Source organism: Podarcis muralis, chromosome 10, assembly GCF_964188315.1.
Source record: "Podarcis muralis chromosome 10, rPodMur119.hap1.1, whole genome shotgun sequence".
NCBI lineage: Eukaryota > Metazoa > Chordata > Lepidosauria > Squamata > Lacertidae > Podarcis > Podarcis muralis.
In genome coordinates, this window is record NC_135664.1 from 38,873,976 (window position 1) to 38,892,371 (window position 18,396).

The window sequence follows — 18,396 nt, forward strand, 5'->3', positions numbered from 1 at the left end:
TCCTGCGCTTTTTGTGTGTGTGCTTCCAGAATTTATTAAGCACTTCACTGTTCCGTGTCTTAATATAATATGTAGGTATTCATATTTTACTTATAGCTTCTGCAAATCAACAGGTTCACCATTCATAAATTCAATCTGTTCTTTGTAAAATAAAATTTAAAAAGCAGACATCAGACTATTAAATGATAACACATTTATTGCTGCCCGGAAGAACAAATTCTTTTACTAACAGACCCAGATCTAGTATTTCCATGCTGCCCCATTTATCTTGAAAGTTGTTAAAATGCACTTAAGATTCAATTAAGTTTCTCTGTTCAGTTATATTATCAAGCACAGTTTTCAAAGCTTGAATCAATCCTTTTCCATTCAGGCTTCTGATTGGGCATTAATATTAATTGATCTGCCACTGGTTCCCAGAACTTCAAGCATAAATGATGAATTTTTTATCGTATCCCAAGTCATTAATCTATCTTTCTTTTGCAGTAACCAACATCATATGTAATCAAGAGACTGAAACCAGCATCTGAAATATTAATGTGCTGACCCCTATCACTGAAGTGATGGGATTAACTCTTCATTTTGCTGATTATAGCAGAATGTTTTTCTCTAAGTGCTAAGTAAGGTAAGCTGTGGAACATAAACTTGCACCCTATCCTAAACAGCTTATTTAGAAGTCAGCCCCAATGTCTTAAAAGGACCTTGTTGCAATCAAATGAGAACATCACTGTAGCATGTATAGCTTCCTACTGGATTGTTTTTAAATGTGAAATTTGCCACATATTGGCAAATCTACCACAGAGAATCATAGTATTTGGACTAGAGGTGGCAAACTTGTGGACAATATTGGCAAAATAATTATTATGATATAACTGAAAGCACATTGCTACAACAGATTCCCAAACATGGTGCTATTATTCACTTTTTAATAATAATACTTTTCAAGAATTCAAAATTATAGAAAGATAAGCAGAGGGAATATATGTCTGTTCTGGGGAAAGTGGTGGAAAATATTGTCAAAGATAACTTTATCAAGTGTATGGAAGAACAAGCCTTGCTGACACAAAACCAGCAAGAGTAAGCCCCATCTCACTAACCTATTAGAGTTCTTTTGATAGTGTCAACAAGTATATAGATAGTGGTTATCCAGCTGACGTTCTGCACTTGGACTTTTAAATAGCTCTTTACATTACCAAAGAATCCCTAGTAAGTTAAGCAGCCATGGAATCAGAGAGGTCCTCTTGTGGATTGGGAAGCAGAGAGTAGGAATAAAAAGATAGTTCTTCCAATAGAGGTATGTAGAAAGTGGAGTCACCAAAGGATTGAAACTGGGACTTGTGCTTGTTAACTTGTTCATAACTAATCTGGAGTTAGGAGTGAGCAGTCAGGTAGCAAAGTTTGATCATACTAAATTGTTCTGGGCGATTAAAACAAAAAGGGATTGTGAAGAGCTCCCAAAGGACCTCTCCAAATAGAGTGAATGGCAAATTCATGGAAAATGTAATTCAGTGCAAACAAGTGCAAAATGATGTATGACAGGGGAAAATAACAACTTAATTTCACATATATAATAATGGGTCTGAACTGGCAGTGTGGGACCAGGAAATAGATTTTGGGGTGGTAGTGGATTGCTCAGGGAAGATATTGACACAGTGTACAGCAGCAGTGAAAAATGTGAATTCCATGCTAATGGTCCTTAGGAAAGTAACTGAAAATATAAATTGCAAATACCACAATGTCCTTATACAAATCTATGGTGTGACTTCACTTGGAATACTATGTATAGGTCAGGGCACTCCACCTGTAAAAGAATATTGTAAAGTTGGGGAAAGATTCAGAAAAGTGTAACCAAAATTATCAGGGGGATAGAAAAACTCCCAGGTTTTACCAGAGCTGCTCCAAAGCACCAGATCAGACCCCAAATTGGATCAGGGTGCCTAAGAATCATAGAATCTTAGAGTTGGAAGGGACCCAAGGGTCATCTAGCCCAACCCCCTGCAATGCAGGAATCTCCGCTAAAGCATCCATGACAGATGGCCATCAAACATCTCCTTAAAAATCTCCAAGGAAGGAGAGTCTACAACCTCTCGTGGGAGTCCTATTAGACAGCCCTATTAAATACATCTGGCAAAGGAGAGCTTACACCCTCCTGTGGTAGTCTGTTCCACTGTCAATTAAATTCTGCTTTTAGGATGTTTCTTATAAAGTTGTGGTGAAATCTCCTTTGATTCCCTTCGATTTCAACTCAATCCATTAAAAATAAAAATAAAAGATTCAATAAAAATGATCCTGTCCGAGCCTTTTCGCTCTTCTGTACTTGATTCAAATAAATATATAACTTTTAGGCGGCAACCCTACACACATCTGTACTGGAAGCGAGTCACATAGAGCTCAGGCATGTATAGGATTGCATATTACCCATGCCTATAAATACACACATACACACACACAATTAAGACACATAACAATTCATATTATTCACTCTTGTCACAGTGACAGACACATTTCTCATGAAAGGTTAAGGTGCTGTCAGCATAAGATTTTTTTTTAAAAAAATATATATATTTCCCCTTTCATTAAATATCATCTCCAAGCCCTGTGCTTCTGTTTTCAGTAGGTCAAAATAATGGCAGGTAAAGCATCCAGGAAAGAATGCACGGCTGTAGTTGCCACAAAATATTTATTATTATTGTGCTATTTCTGAGCTGTAGAAGCATACCATGAAAGAAAACAGCATGCATATACTGTATGGGGGAAAATCTGTTATAAAAAAGTAGCATTGAAATTATCATAATTGGTGCATCTGTTAAGATAAATGTTAATTAAACCTATTTATAGTCCTTAAAAGGGACGTGGGTGGTGCTGTGGGTTAAACAACAGAGCCTAGGACTTGCCGATCAGAAGGTCAGCGGTTCGAATCCCTGTGACGGAGTGAGCTCCCGTTGCTCCTGCCCACCTAGCAGTTCGAAAGCACGTCGAAGTGCAAGTAGATAAATAGGTACCGCCCCAGCAGGAAGGTAAATGGCGTTTCCGTGCGCTGCTCTGGTTCGCCAGAAGTGGCTTAGTCATGCTGGCCACATGACCCGGAAGCTGTACGCCGGCTCCCTTGGCCAATAAAGCGAGATGAGCGCTGCAACCCCATAGTCGGTCACGACTGGACCTAATGGTCAGAGGTACCTTTACCTATTGTCCTTAAAATGACAGCACCTCTGCTTTCCCCTCCTCTATACATACAGGGTTCCCCCCCCCCCTGTATATATACTGAGTTCTGCCATCCCTTTGGTGCATTCTGGGACCTCTTTGTAGTGGACCAGCAGCTGTATAGCAGCACAGTGCCCAGACCTATGTGTCGGGAGGCTTCTGGCTGCATGCTGCTCGTGGCTTTGTGTCTGACGTTTTGGGGCAGTGCATCTGAGCTGACATTGGAAGGGCCCAGTGTGCCTTTTTTCTCAGCCAAAATTGAAGGATTTCCCTTCCCCTCCAACTTGGCTCCCCCCCCCCATAGGGAGAGCCAGCTTAATGCATTTTGCTACTTGAGATAAATGAGAAGATGTGTTTTCTAAGCATGTAATCTATCCATGCAGTTAACCAATCCAACTGGTAGCTGAATTTTACAGCATTGCTGGTGACTGAATAGTATCCTGCACCACACTTGAAGATAGCAAGGTCTCTTTGGGGTCACAGAGCAGGCCAAATAGAACACAGTCTCCTTGTCACTACTGCCCACTGCTCATCGTCTTTGGCCCAAGGTGTCTACCTCACCCTGCCTAATGGTAGGGCCAGTCACATTCATGGGGTGTGCACACACCCATACCCACACACCCACCCAAATATATATGATAATCTTCATCGTAACTTCCATTATAAAGCATTGCCAACAGATTAAAACCACACGGCAAGTGACAAAAGGAAATATTCTGCCGATTTTAAATTCTTTTAAATTTTAAATTAAATTCTTTTAAATTTCTCTTTTAAATTTTATTCATCCAGTCTTTCATTAATCCAAAACTGTATTCCTCCAGTCTTAATTTTCTGTCTCTATGTCAGGCTGCATTCACACAGACATTCTGTTTTCCCAACAGTTCCCTAACAGTTAATTTGTGCATTATATTAGATCTTTCTATTAACTTTTTTTTAAAAAAAACAAAACACTTCCAGAAATTTAATGGAATATAGTGCAAGTTTAGCACACATTTCCATGTCACTGTATTCTGCTCTGGTCAGACCTCACCTGGAGTACTGTGTCCAGTTCTGGGCACCACAGTTCAAGAAGGACACTGACAAACTGGAACGTGTCCAGAGGAAGGGCAACCAAAATGGTCAAAGGCCTGGAAACGATGCCTTATGAGGAACGGCTAAGGGAGCTGGGCATGTTTAGCCTGGAGAAGAGGAGGTTAAGGGGTGATATGATAGCCATGTTCAAATATATAAAAGGATGTCATATAGAGGAGGGAGAAAGGTTGTTTTCTGCTGCTCCAGAGAAGCGGACACGGAGCAATGGATCCAAACTACAAGAAAGAAGATTCCACCTAAACATTAGGAAGAACTTCCTGACAGTAAGAGCTGTTCGACAGTGGAATTTGCTGCCAAGGAGTGTGGTGGAGTCTCCTTCTTTGGAGGTCTTTAAGCAGAGGCTTGACAACCATATGTCAGGAGTGCTCTGATGGTGTTTCCTGCTTGGCAGGGGGTTGGACTCGATGGCCCTTGTGGTCTATTCCAACTCTATGATTCTATGATTCTATGTTTTTGATTCTGGAAATAATCCTTTTGCTTTCCTGGAAACCTGGAAAACCATGGGAGTTTTGCTTAGACCTGGCCACAGGGTCCAAGTGTCCATATGCCTTTTTCTCTAGCTCACTGTTGCTGTCAGACTTGTGCCAAAAGAAAATGACCGCTGAAAAAGACAGTCAGCCTCAAAGTGAACAAGCACTCTGACCTAGTCATCCTTTGCATCACTCCTGTTCAAACCTGCAGGGTATGGAGATTCACCTTCCAGGAGCTTCTCCCTGCCCTACCATCTTGCTGGGGATGCTCTGCAAATAGCTCTTCTCTGCTGTTGAGCAGGGGGGATTATTGTAAGGGCAGCGCTGCTATCCCGATTTCTAACTTTCATGTCACACTGCAGGACCTACTAGTGTGAATGAAATTAAGCACAACATGGTACTGCAGTGTGAAAGGAATGTTAGAAAAGGGGACAGAAGCTCCAATCTTATAATCAGTAAAATGAACAGAATAAACCCCGTATATGAATGCAACCTCCACCTCTCTTTGGAACGCAAACGTTTTTAAGTAGATAGACCTCTTGAGAGTTAAAGAATAGTAAAATTACCAATAAAACACATCCATAGCACAATCCTAGCCATGTCTATTCAGAAGTAAGAAATCCTATTTATTTGTGAGGGTTCCCCCAGTAAGCAGTGTATTGTTGGAAGTAATTAGTTCCTATTATCTTTTCTTGTGGTATATGCGATTGGGATTGCTGCCTATAATTTTATATATATATATATATATATATATATATATATATATATATATATATATATATATATATATAAAGGTAAAGGTACCCCTGCCCGTTCGGGCCAGTCTTGCCAGACTCTAGGGTTGTGCGCTCATCTCACTCTATAGGCCGGGAGCCAGCGCTGTCCGCAGACACTTCCGGGTCACGTGGCCAGCGTGACAAAGCTGCATCTGGCGAGCCAGCGCAGCACACGGAACGCCGTTTACCTTCCCGCTGGTAAGCGGTCCCTATTTATCTACATGCACCCAGAGGTGCTTTTGAACTGCTAGGTTGGCAGGTGCTGGGACCAAACGACGGGAGCGCACCCCGCTGCGGGGATTCGAACCGCCGACCATGCAATCGGCAAGTCCTAGGCGCTGAGGTTTTACCCACAGCGCCACCTGCGTCCCATATATATGTGTGTGTGTATATATATATATATATATATATATATATTCTGAAAGGAAGCTAAGAGATGCTGCAGAGGCAGATATTATACCTTATATTGTGAATCCAAGAAAACTTGCCAACCTCAGCCTAATGATTCCAAACAGCTATAAGAATATCAAAAGCTATGATTATCACCAATTCCTTTAGTTAATGGATAATCTTCTCTAGTAGATAGAGAGTTTTATCAGCATATTTTCAAACAAATAATTATTTACACAATTTATTCATAACATCTACTGTGAAACCTACTTCATGAATCTCAAAGGCTCTTGATGCTTTCAGAAAGGAGGTCACGAAAGAACTCATGATACAATTATTTTACATGAGTCATACACAGTAAATAGTGAGAGGAATCATTAATTTAGGAGTTACATTGCAGAATTTGATTTGTTAAATGATGACATCTTCATGCTAAGCATTTTCTCAGTTTGCTTCCGAAAACCCTGACAGAAAATTCAATAGGCTTTCAGTCTACATATAGATGACAGGTAAGACTCAGAAATCAAACATATTTCTTTTAATATTGATTTATTCTTCATGGGAAACGTTTACACCCTGCCCTTCAAAATAAATTTCCAGGGCAGCTGAAAACACAATGTCAAAATACAACAAAGCAATTAAAGTCCATAAAACAATATTCTAATAGCAGCCAAGTCTATAAAAGAGCCAAGCTCAAGTGTTCTGATTGACCGATCTTCAAAAATCATGAAAATGTGGAGAGGAGGGGCTCCTTTGCAAGTTTACCAGAATCTGCCAAGTCTAAAAGATATAACTTCTTCCACCACATAGTGATAACCATTATTGTTTATCATAAATGACTCGTATGTTATGTGGCTGAAGGACACAATGAGAGATAGATAGGTCCTTTGAATCCTCTCTGTGGACCAATATTTTGGAGTTGTTTGCTGTCATTTTTCTATGAGTTTAACTGAGTGTGCCAATGTTTTCAAACTTTGAAAATATTAATCCATCTTTTAAATTCATCCTACCATCTAGTAACCCACTTTGCCAACATTTTCTTCCATGTTAGGACATGTAGAGATCCTTGCACCTTATTATTTTTGCTGCAAGGAGTTGGGGCACTAATCTGTCATGGGCAATAGAAAGGGGTTTAACTTCTACCCTTCCTATAACCACCTATGCAGAACCACCATTATAAAAAAATAGCAATTATTCCCAAATCATGCTAGGATGATGATGCAAGTTGGCAATCGGTCCCAATAGTATTTTTCTGTGGTATACCAGCATAGCCAAGTATAAAATATATGCACCATCAATTCCAATGCAACAGCCATTGGGGATCCATTGTATAGTTTGGCCTTTCACAACATCCATCAGTACCCAGGCCATGTGCAGGTGCAGATATTTTTTAACCCTTTCCTCCCTTACTGTGGTTCCAATGACCATCATCATCTGCTGCAATTTGCATTTCAATTGAAGCTACCACTGTTGTTGCTGTTTGCATTGCAATAGAAGCTACCACTGATGCAAGAGGGACAGGGTAAAAACACCACACACACACACACACTCCATAAACAATTACCTTTCACAAGGTGTATTTGGTTGTATTTATAAGTTAATTGTGTATTGATCAGTGCCCTGCCAAAAGATTCTCCAGGGTTTCCCTGCTCCATTACTATTTTCCATCAATTAATGAGGAAAATTATTTGCATTTGAAAATCATCATTTGGGGAGAGGTGGGGAAATGGTGAAATCCTGAAGGGTCACGTGAAGGATATTGGTTGCACTTACTTTGTTTGTGAGGGAGTGTTTGTGAGAGTCCATTCTCTCTACAAATTATCTCATCTCAGTGGTCCACAATCTGCAGCCTTCCCATGTGGACTTCAATTAGAGTCCAGATAAAAACATCACAATGGAATTCCTCCAGTTGAGCATTTCCCCCCCTGCTCTGAAAACACAGACAAACAAGGAGGCTACACACCACACAGCCACCTCATTGTGCTTGCTCAAAACCCACCAACCACCAACATTTTAGAAATCCTCCTGTGCCCTAAGAATGAGGCAGAAAAATTCCAAGGATTTAAAAGCACAGAACTGGCAGTGACTCTTATTTGGAGTGTTTTAGTTGTTCTGTATTCTCAGACATTGGTTCTTAGCAGGGATGCCAAGTTGAACAAAATAGTGTGGGCACCAGGTGAGCCCTGCCTTGCATAATCAATTACAAGAAGTGGAATGCACACATCGTTAGAATGGTAATGTCCATCAACTGAGGGGGGGGGGCTGGCCCCCTGAAATGTTGTATTGTGGGGGGCGAAGTGACTTGGTCCCTAGGAGTTGGCTCCTATGGTCCTTAGCATTTCCTGCTCCTCCTAACATTTCACTCTTTTGTTTGCCCTCCGCATCCTGATCCTGCCTGCACTTACCATAGGTGTGAAATCCGCCAACATTCTGGTTCCCAAGAGTTCTATGAATGTGAGAAGGAAATCCATCAATGCTAGAGAAGCACAACACACCTTTGATGGTGTACCTGGTCATGGCCCTTTTGTCATTAAATGCCAGCATAGGATTTTACAATAAGACAACCGTGGCTCTTCATGGATTCCGTGGAAACAGAGCAGGACAGATGCCAAAGCTTTGACTGTGTTATTTTATTCATTTCCACTTTTCAGGGAATTATTTATCTACAGGATGAGAACAGAAGGGAAAAAATACCATTGATCATCTCCTGTCTGCTAGCATTAGGTGGAACATCTAAAATATTTTGCACATTTCTTCTGTAGTTTATGACACCTGTTCAGAATTGTAAGTATACAGGAAGGGGTGGTGGTTACAAGCACATCTCACTCTGTGGAGAGATACAAGTAGCAACTATAGTAAAAGCCTCATAAAAGATGGACTCAACTTTCTAAGTGGCCTTAGTGAGTCAATATCCTTCAGCCTTCTCACGGCACCCTGTTTCACATGGATATCATAAAATATGAAATTCGAGGTTTGCAAAGGGGTTTAAGGTGTGCCTGATATTTTAAGACATGCAGTTTCTACTTGTAAAAGCTACAGCCTGGTTCTATGCATATTTACTCAGATAATAATCAGTGAGACTTACTCCTGATAAGTGTAAACAGGACTGCAGTCTCAATTTGAATAACCAACTGGGATATAAATCCCAATAGGATTGGGCAACACACGACTTAAAAGACTAGTACACTGACAGCATGGTCCAAAGCATGCTACCTTGGAAGTTGATCCCCATTAAGTTCAAGGGGGTTTACTCACTAGCAAGTTTACTTAGAGTTGCAGATTTAGAAACAGATGTGTGGGCATCATGGAACGATTATGACTTTATTTACCCAGGCAGGTACATTATGTGACCCATGAGAGCAGCAAAATAACCAGCTTGCACAACGGTGATGGGGTAAAATCAGGCCAATTCTTTCTTGACAACAGCAGGCAGGCAAGGGTTGGCATGGCAGTGGGTCCCAGGATCAGTTCATCATTCCATGAGCTCCATGTTGATGGAATGGATCTGCTGGGTTTGGATCGCTCCAAACCTGTACGATGGCAGTCGGTCAGTGTTGAACCTTGCTGTTGATGCAAGCTAAGCAAGTTCTCACTGGGGGACCAGGGTGCAGATTCCAACCAGGCAGATACCAAACCCACGCTTGGGTTTGTCGTAGTCAATTTTCCCCTCAAGTCCCTTATGGGAGCCCCCCTATACTATGTTTATCCTGCCCAGTGCCATTTCCACCCTCATACAAACAACGTTCTTCCTCCTAACAAAGGAAAGCCATAATTTCACTGAGGGAAAAGCAGAAAAAAAAAACCCCAACCAAGTGCCAATCAGGTTAAGAGAAAAAGATTCCTTTTAGGCCCTGTCAACCAGCAACCCAAAATTGCTCAGTGAATGCTGTAACTTAAGGGTGGGTGGGCGGGAAGCTCTCAAAGCAAAATGGCTCTGAGTTCTAGGGGAAGCAGCCTTATATAGGCTTTCCCCTATAGGACTCCCCAAGTCCTTTTCCCAAGGACTCATGGGACAGCTTTTTCCCATGAGCCCATCACACAGAGGAGATACTGGACAAACCCTTGCCCAGTACTTTGTTGTAATCTATGGGCCACAGAGCCACTGGACAAAGGTGTCCCGTGCTTATTGGGCATGGAACAGGACATATCACTTAATACTCAGATGGCTTCTAAACAGTTTTTAAACATAAATATCAATTGCAGTACACTGATAAAATGCAAAATAATTAAAAATATGCCGCCATTAAAATACACAATACAATAATCCCATTATAACATTAAAATATAAGTGTCCATGTTTAATATAAGCAATAAAACAATCAAAATAAAACAGCACAGCAATTAAAATGGGAGACTTGGGTCAAAAGATCAAGGGAATGAATGTGTAAACAGGTATGTCTTCAAACGCAGGTGGAATGCCAATACAGATGGGGCCTTTGGTATTTCAGCAGGGAGTGTGTTCCTTAACACTGGTGACACCAGTGAAAAATCCCATTTCCATATCATCACAAGCCAAAGCTGATGGAGGGCACTTCACATCACTGAGGCCACCTGAGCCTCAAGTGACAGCAATGGGCCTAGGAGTACCTGGATTGAGGGTGTGGACAAGGTGCTTTGATCAGTCAAGGTGACCACTTGTGTTCTGGACCTTTGTCCACCTTGACTGATAAAAACTAGCAAGGAGGGGACAGCTGGCTAGACCAGGAAGGTGATTAATGCCTCCTTGTGAGAGGGGGTGGTCCCTGCTTGCTTGAAGGCGGCAGTGGTAAACCCATTCCTCAAGAAACCCTCCCTGGATTTGAACATCTAAGTCATTAATGGCCAGTTGTCACGCTCCTCTTCTTGGGCAAGGTTCTTGAATGGGTGGTAGTGGACCAGATTCAGGAGTTCTTGGAGGAAATCAATTTTCATCTAGATCCTTTTCAGTGGGCCCTGTTTTGTTTATGTATCTTGTTTTTAGATTGTAAGCTTCCCTATGGTCTTCAGATGAAGGATAGTATATGAATTAAATAATAATAGAACAACATCTGTGGAAAAGATGTGGAAAAGGTGGATTTTGAGGAGGAATTTGAAAGAAGTGATATCACACATGTTTTTGGAGTGGGTTGGCAACAAGTTTAATTTCTCCCAGTCTGAAGAACTACACAATGTTTTAAAGTTTTAATATATTAATGACTAGCTGTTTTAATTGTGTGGTTTTCTTTTAACTGTTCACCACTCTCAGAAACCCTTGGGGTTGAAGAATTATAGATTCAAATGATTGTACATTGGAAGTTACCCCAAGGGTCATCTAGTCCAACCCTCTGCTGTGCAGAAATCACAGCTAAATAACCCCTGATGGATGGCCATCTAACCCATTTTAAAACCTCCAATGAATAGTAAAATGTTTGTTCTCTATTTATTCATCTCATAAAATTTATACACCGCTTGATTGTTCAAAAATCTCAAAGTGGTTTACAAAAGATAAAACAATAATATAAAAAAATCTTTAAAACGTACACAAGTTAAAATACTGAAACAGATTAAAATCACCTCAATTTTCTAAGTATTTGGCTTATCTAAACAGGACTGTTTTTTAGCAGGCATCAAAAAGAGCACAGTGAAGGCACCTGCTGGATCTCAATAGTATAGGAGTTCCAAAATGTAGGCACTAAACACTAAACAATTGAGTTCTTACCAATACAGAATTGGTATTATAAATATGCATGTGTGGAAGAATACAAAAATATACATTTGTAGTTGGCAGAAATTATTAGTTTAGCTTGACAATAAAAGATCCATCTATAGGGACTAAGTTTGGATGTGCAATGGTTGTCTCCATGAACCCATGCCCATTTAAAGCAAATGAGGATTACACTATTGCTTGCCATCTTCCAAGGTGTGTGTGTGGGTGGGTGGGTGTGTGTGTGGGTGGGTGTGGGTGTGTGTGTGTGTGAGAGAGAGAGAGAGAGAGAGAGAGAGAGAGAGATGAAGGGAGTAACCACCCACACAGAAAACCTGAGATTTGGGAATATGAAGAATCAATCACTGCACACCTAAATTCAATCTGCATTCCCATTTTCAGAGTCTTCTGTGTTTAAATAGTCATCCATAAGTGCCTTTGATTGTTTTTGCTATATAAAGAATGGGAAAAGTTGTTCAGTCACTGAAGTTTTTGTCCTAATCTAAGACTATCTACAATTTCATTCACTTACTATTTCATTCACACATGGCATTGTTTGGGCATGTATGCACCAAAAGAGCTAGATCAGAAGTGGTAAGTAATCAGAGTTACTGTTAAAGCACTTCTGAGATAGAAAAAGAAAAAAATGTAAGCAAGTACAGGATAGGCAAGAAACCCATACTATCTTTTAATAAACTCCTGAGCTGAAAGTCAGTACATCTCCTATATTACTGATACTTTAACACAAATCTGAGACATGAAGGCAGGTGATGAAATTACAAATAGTACAATAAGAATGAGTTTTATGAGTGCATGCTATCAGATATTATTGAAATTAGAAACAATAAAGACATATGTTAAGTGGTAAATAGTCAGTGGATTCCAATCATTCCCATCTAAATAACTGTCATCAGCTTTTATATTAACCTCAACCTGTTATTTAGTTCTTCTCATTATGCACATTATTTGACCACTTAAACTGGTTATTGGATTGTTCATACAGTAGCCCTTCAACTCCCTCAGTCAATTAAACCATTATTGTATCTGATTTGTCAGAGTCAGTGTCACCGCTAATCTCCTAAATCCACATCAGTTCCGGAGCTTTACATGTGCTTACTATCTTGCAAAAGAGGGAAGGCGTATAAGCAGGACCCCACAGAGAACAGCCACAGAGCTGAACAGCAGCTCTACTCTGCCCAAGATGGGCACAATTATACATTTTTATACTAGACCAAAAAAAAGTAATTATCTGAGAGAGAGAGAGCACGTGCAAACACACACACACACATACACAGAGAGAGAGTAGATCAATATTTTATTGCTGACATCAAGTTGTACAATCTGTGTGTTTCTCATTTCCTTATTCCACAACAAATGAAAATAAGTGCATACAACTTAATCTTGGAATCAGGATAATCTAAATATTAGCCTGTGCTGCTAATGCAGAAGTATACACCAGCACAAAACTATTCTGGAGCATTTTAAAAGTTTGATCTGATCTCAAATTCTCTGTCTTCCTGCACAAGTGGATAGTAGCAAAACCTTTTTTTTATGCCTCTTCCCCCTTCCCCTAAATGCTAAACGTCTATACATAAAAAGGAGAGAAGTACGGTAAATTATTGATCAGGGTTACAGCTTCGTCAATCCAGTGCTAAATCTTCAAACACCCACAGGCTGGCATTGCAATTTTATATCGTAAAGTAGAATTCCAGCCAGTCAGCCAGATAAGACACACACAAATACACACACCACACACGTGCTTTTCTCCCCCTTTAAATAACACCCTTCTTTACATAACAAAGGCTGCAGCTTACATATTAAAACAGCACAACCCCCTGGATTCTAAATACGGTTCCCTTCCCCGTACAGGTTTGATCCATCATCTCTTTTTCTGAAGAAAGAGGAAGTAAAACAAAAGACTCTCTTACCACAGGAGTAGAGAGAAAGCAATTCGTTCAGCTACATCCAACAGGCTTTGTGCATGCAGGCAGCATGAGTGATTCTTGGGCCTCACACAAAAGCAAAATAATTGGCTCTCATGAAGAGATGTAAACATCCATCATAATGGCACTAGTACTGAAGCTGAAAGCTACCTCAGCTGTTCTATGTACTCTGACTGGGGGATGATGTCACAAACATCAACTGGGTGTACTCTCATTGGCTTCTGTTACCTGGAATCATATCTTAACCCTAAACTGTCAGATGCACATTTCAGTGTGGATCTCTGTTCCTTGGGAGAGGGATAGGCAGCAATCTCCCATTCTGGGAGAGACAGAGTAGCTGGCAGGTGCACATTGATTAAAAATGGGAAGGAGAATGTGTAAAAAATAATATATATATATCTATATCTATATACCCAAACTAATTTGCCTAAATTATTAAATTAGAGCCCTAGGGAACTGCATTTTCATAATCTGTTTACTAAATGGCAGTAATAATCAAAATATTGTACAGAAAGGATATTAAAGGAAAGGTTAATGAATACAGCATCTGGAGGATTCAACCATAATGGGCTTACATTGTCTCCTATTGTGCCCAGGCTTTCTGATAGATATACGCTTGAAAAAAGGGGGAGGGTGTTTATTTTGTGATGTTTTACTTTGTTGAAGCAAGCTTTGGAGTTACATTGATTTTAAAGTTTTAAAAGATACATTGTGTGCCCAAATAATACATATATACTGATCTCTAAATAGGAAGTAGAAATTTGGGCATTCTGTAGTCAAATAGGAATGCAAGATAATGCTTTGATTATGATAATTTATACAGAGGAGCTAAATATGTTATAATACTGGCAATCAGACAAAAATGTGATTTTAAAGCCAATTATAAATGATTTGTATTTCTCTCTAAAAACTCTCAAAAATGCAATTTTCAACTACATTTGACATAATCATTGCAATACTTTAAAAAGTTATTAAGCTACAAAAACACACACACACTTAAATATTTTCCTTCTGTTGCCAAGGTCTCCCCCATTACATTTATCTGAATGGAATAAAGCCTGTGTTGAATAAAACATACAACACTCCAATCTATTTTTGAATTCAGAGTTTCTTTTTCAAAAGCTTACAACTATCCTTATTCTCTGGGAAGAAAAACCTTGAGCTGAACACAGCAAAGGTGGAAAATATTATAGGAGTTTGGGAATTAACTTGATAAACTACTCTGCCTTTGCCTTGTGGTCCTTTCACAAAGTTGTAAAGACTTGGGAGATTAAATTCTGGGGACTTAATAAACAGCAGCTCTGTGTGGAGATCCAGACACTGGCCTATTAGTCAAAATGTACTTTAGGCCAAAGTGAAAACCTCTGCTCATTTATTTCTGCCTCAAAACATAGGAGTTCAGATGGAAATGTATAGAGGGGGTGGAGAAGATCCATTGCCATGCAAAGTGACATAAGACTGAATTACAGATCAGAAAAATGAATTTGGACAATGGGAATGTCAACTTTAGTTTTTTTCATGATTAATGGTAAAGGTAAGGCCCAATAATTGCTAAGGAGATATGAGTCATGAATAGAAGAATTATTTATGAAGTAAAATCTGCTTAGGCATATAACATGTATAAATTATATTCCTCTGAAAATTTAATGCTATAAATAGCCAAGATCAAGCAGAGAGGCACTCTGATAGAAATCTGACTGTGTGGTTTAAGTCACTCAGCAACACCTTCTAAATTCCTAACCCTGATCCTAACCCTTAATGAAAGGAGGTTTAACATTTCCTGTTTGTAAGACTTCTATACAAGGCAATGTGTTTTCTCCTTTGAATAGCTAGTCTTCCCTAAGGTTGGGTGAGTATTCAGGTCACTCCACAATTAGGAGCGAATCCCCCCCCCCCCATCTAATGGATCATGCTTGGATCAGGACAGAGATATATGGATTATATCACATGACTACGAACCTTCCCAAGCATGATTTGCTACTACTTACAAATGTAAGAAGGCAAAAATTTCCATTCTATCCTGTATTCATCATATTCAATGTTGTTTCCATTCCCCTGCAGATCAACTCCCACCAAAAACTACATTATATCCTGGTTCCCACTAAAGGAAGAACTGGAACTGAATGGAAGACTCTTCCCAAATGCTTTTATGCTCAAGTCACTGCAATACATATGCAAAAACACAGTTCAAAAGCTCAGCAGGCAATACACTTCTCTACTCAAGGCATGGATAAACAAAGACACAGCAGGTGATATGACTACTCAAAGCTAGGACACATCTCCTGCAATCCTGTTATAAAGGAATGGGGCAGGCACAGCTTAACACGGCAAATGTTTCTGTTCCTTAGCAAGCAATCTAATACTCCACATTGTAGGCCGGACCTGAACCTGATCCTTCTGTCCATGCCTCTCTGTTGACCCAGGTAACTGAGAAGACATCTCTGTCTCTTAAGAGGTGGAGGATGGAGATGCAGTACCCCCTCTGAAGAGGCAGGGCTAGGCCCAGTGTCCCACACCTCTCTAGGCAGAGTGGGTGGAGAAAGAGGCCCAATGGAAACATCTGAGACTGACTGGCAGCTTTGGAGAGGGAAGGAGGGGCTGGTGGCTCATGTCATTGAGACTGGCAAGGTGTGAGAGCAGATGGAGTGGAGGGCACCCACCCAGAATCCTCAGCATCAGATACCCCTGGATCAGGCAGTGACCTCTCTAGCCCACTGGAGACATCTTCTGGGTCCTCTGCAATTCTCTCCCACTGGGCAACATCCTAACTCAGTCAGCCCATTATTTGTCTCAGGGTCTGATGTGGCAAAATTATGAAAGTTACATGAATTGGGTAAGTTATGTTGTCAATACACAATTCTCCATTCATTTTAATGCAAAGAAAACACAATAGAGAATGGGGACATAATCAATTGCATAACATTTGCGGAATGAAAGCAACAAGGCAGTAAATACCAATTGTATTTCTGCTAGATTGATTTCCATTCCAAACCATGGGACAAATATACAAACAGTGGCAATTTCCACTTCTGTTTTCTTGGAATTTGCTGATATCCCTACTCCTACTTACATTTCACACACACATATATGAATATTCATATATATATCCCTTTAATGTATGTTCTGATTGTTGTGATGGACCACCATGTCCTGGGTTCAAATGCCCATTTGGCCATAAATCCCACTTGGTGACTCCTTTCTCTCAGCCTGACGTAACTCACAGAGTTGTTTTGAGGATAAAAATGGGGATATATACATCATAATAAATAAAATGCATAATGATAAATTGTATGGCTATAATGATGGCTGCACCCAAACAGCTGCTCCAAGCAGCTAGAAAATTATTTTAAATAGGAAAAAAACATAGAAAGACAGAAAGCCTTTGGGCCACCTCCTAAATGGTTTATATTTATATTCCGTTCCCATACATTTTTGAAAGTGCATAGATTATTTTAAGCATTTGCCCTAAAAACATCTGCATGGATATTTGACAGAGTGAACTTACTTGTCTACTCCTGTGCAAGAGACACAAACCAGATTAAGACCATTTGGCCCACTGCTTTCATTAAGACCAGCATGCCAGGAGAGGAATTTGAAAGAGGTAATTGGGCACGTGCACAGGATGGCCAATCATCTGTCCTCTCCTGCCTCCCGCCCCCCAACAAAACAAACAAACAAAAAACCCTATTGACCATTTGGTTTCACGTTGCTTTCAGCTGCTTGCCAGAAAAAAATCTTTTTAAAAAAGCACACCACAATTCCTTAGGTGAATAACCTGAGCTCTGCCCCTAGATGCGCCAAAGTTGTTAGGTTCCGTCCCTAGACCTAGGGCCACTTTCAGCTTTTAGGGGTCTTATCTGGCCTTGGCAGTTCAAATTCTGTATGCAGGACCAGACAGCTTGGTCTAGCCATCATTTGAATTGCACAGTGCCCATAGTATCACATCACTCAAGAGTATTTTTGAAAATAAACATGGCAGCTACTGCTGGGAGCTTTAAAATGGGGAGGAAGCACTCAGCTGGTATTAGCAGTAGGTCCTGCCAAGCCATTGGGACCTTGACAACTGCTCAATAATGCCAGATACTTATGTCAGCCCTGTCTGGACCTATTTCCCAAACCTGTGCTGTCAGACACAACAAAAACTGTTCACCTGTGTCCATGGCTCCACTGCTGAACTGATTCTGGGCCCTGTCCCCTCAGGTGCCACTCAAAAGAACTGCAAGATCTTTCTTTGGGAAGTTGGCAACCTTGTTTATGAACACCAATGGCAATGAAAAAATGGCAGGGGTGATGAAGATCAACTCCAGGTGCCAGAAATGTGAGCCTAACACATATTGGAGATTTCCTTCTTCAAGGATGTGATTTTAACACCACTTCTCAATGCCGTGCAGTAACATGAATAAGAGGGCATCAGGAATTAAACTTTAGCAGCCTGAGTTCTTCCTGTTCTCTCTCTCTCTCTCTCTCTCTCTCCACCTCCTCCATTCATGCAAATTGCCTTCATCAAATAGTCTTTAACTGTAAGCAGTCTTGAATCTCATCAGGGAAAATGCAGGTTATAAATAAATACATAATAATAATAATAATAATAATAATAATAATAATAATAATAATAATGGTCTGCTTAGGGCTACTACAAAAGAGCCCTCCCAAGGAGAATGGCAAGCCTAATAATAATAATAGTAATAATAATAATAATAATAATAATCCCCCAAATCTCAAATCCAGGTACTCTTTCCTGCCCCACAAACATTTCATAATTCTATTTGAATTTTGAGAAGCACTGCAAACATTTCTGTCAATGTACTGTTCTCTGACCAACCTGGTCTCTGGAGACAATCCTAATAGAGAAATATAGCTATGGA

The 18,396-nt window shown here is 40.1% G+C and overlaps 1 protein-coding gene across 2 annotated transcripts in view; it reads right to left on the reverse strand.

Moving 5' to 3' along the window:
- Window positions 1-18,396, reverse strand: part of MGAT4C (MGAT4 family member C) — a 314,080-nt gene that overhangs the window by 115,733 nt on the left and 179,951 nt on the right. Inside the window, exon 1 of one of the 2 annotated variants that reach the window (XM_028747288.2) lies at window positions 13,517-13,669. The exons of the other annotated variant lie outside the window; for it this stretch is intronic. The gene's annotated coding sequence lies outside the window, so the exon portion shown is untranslated. Of the gene's footprint in view, window positions 1-13,516; window positions 13,670-18,396 lie in introns of those variants that run through there. 2 annotated transcript variants of the gene reach the window in all.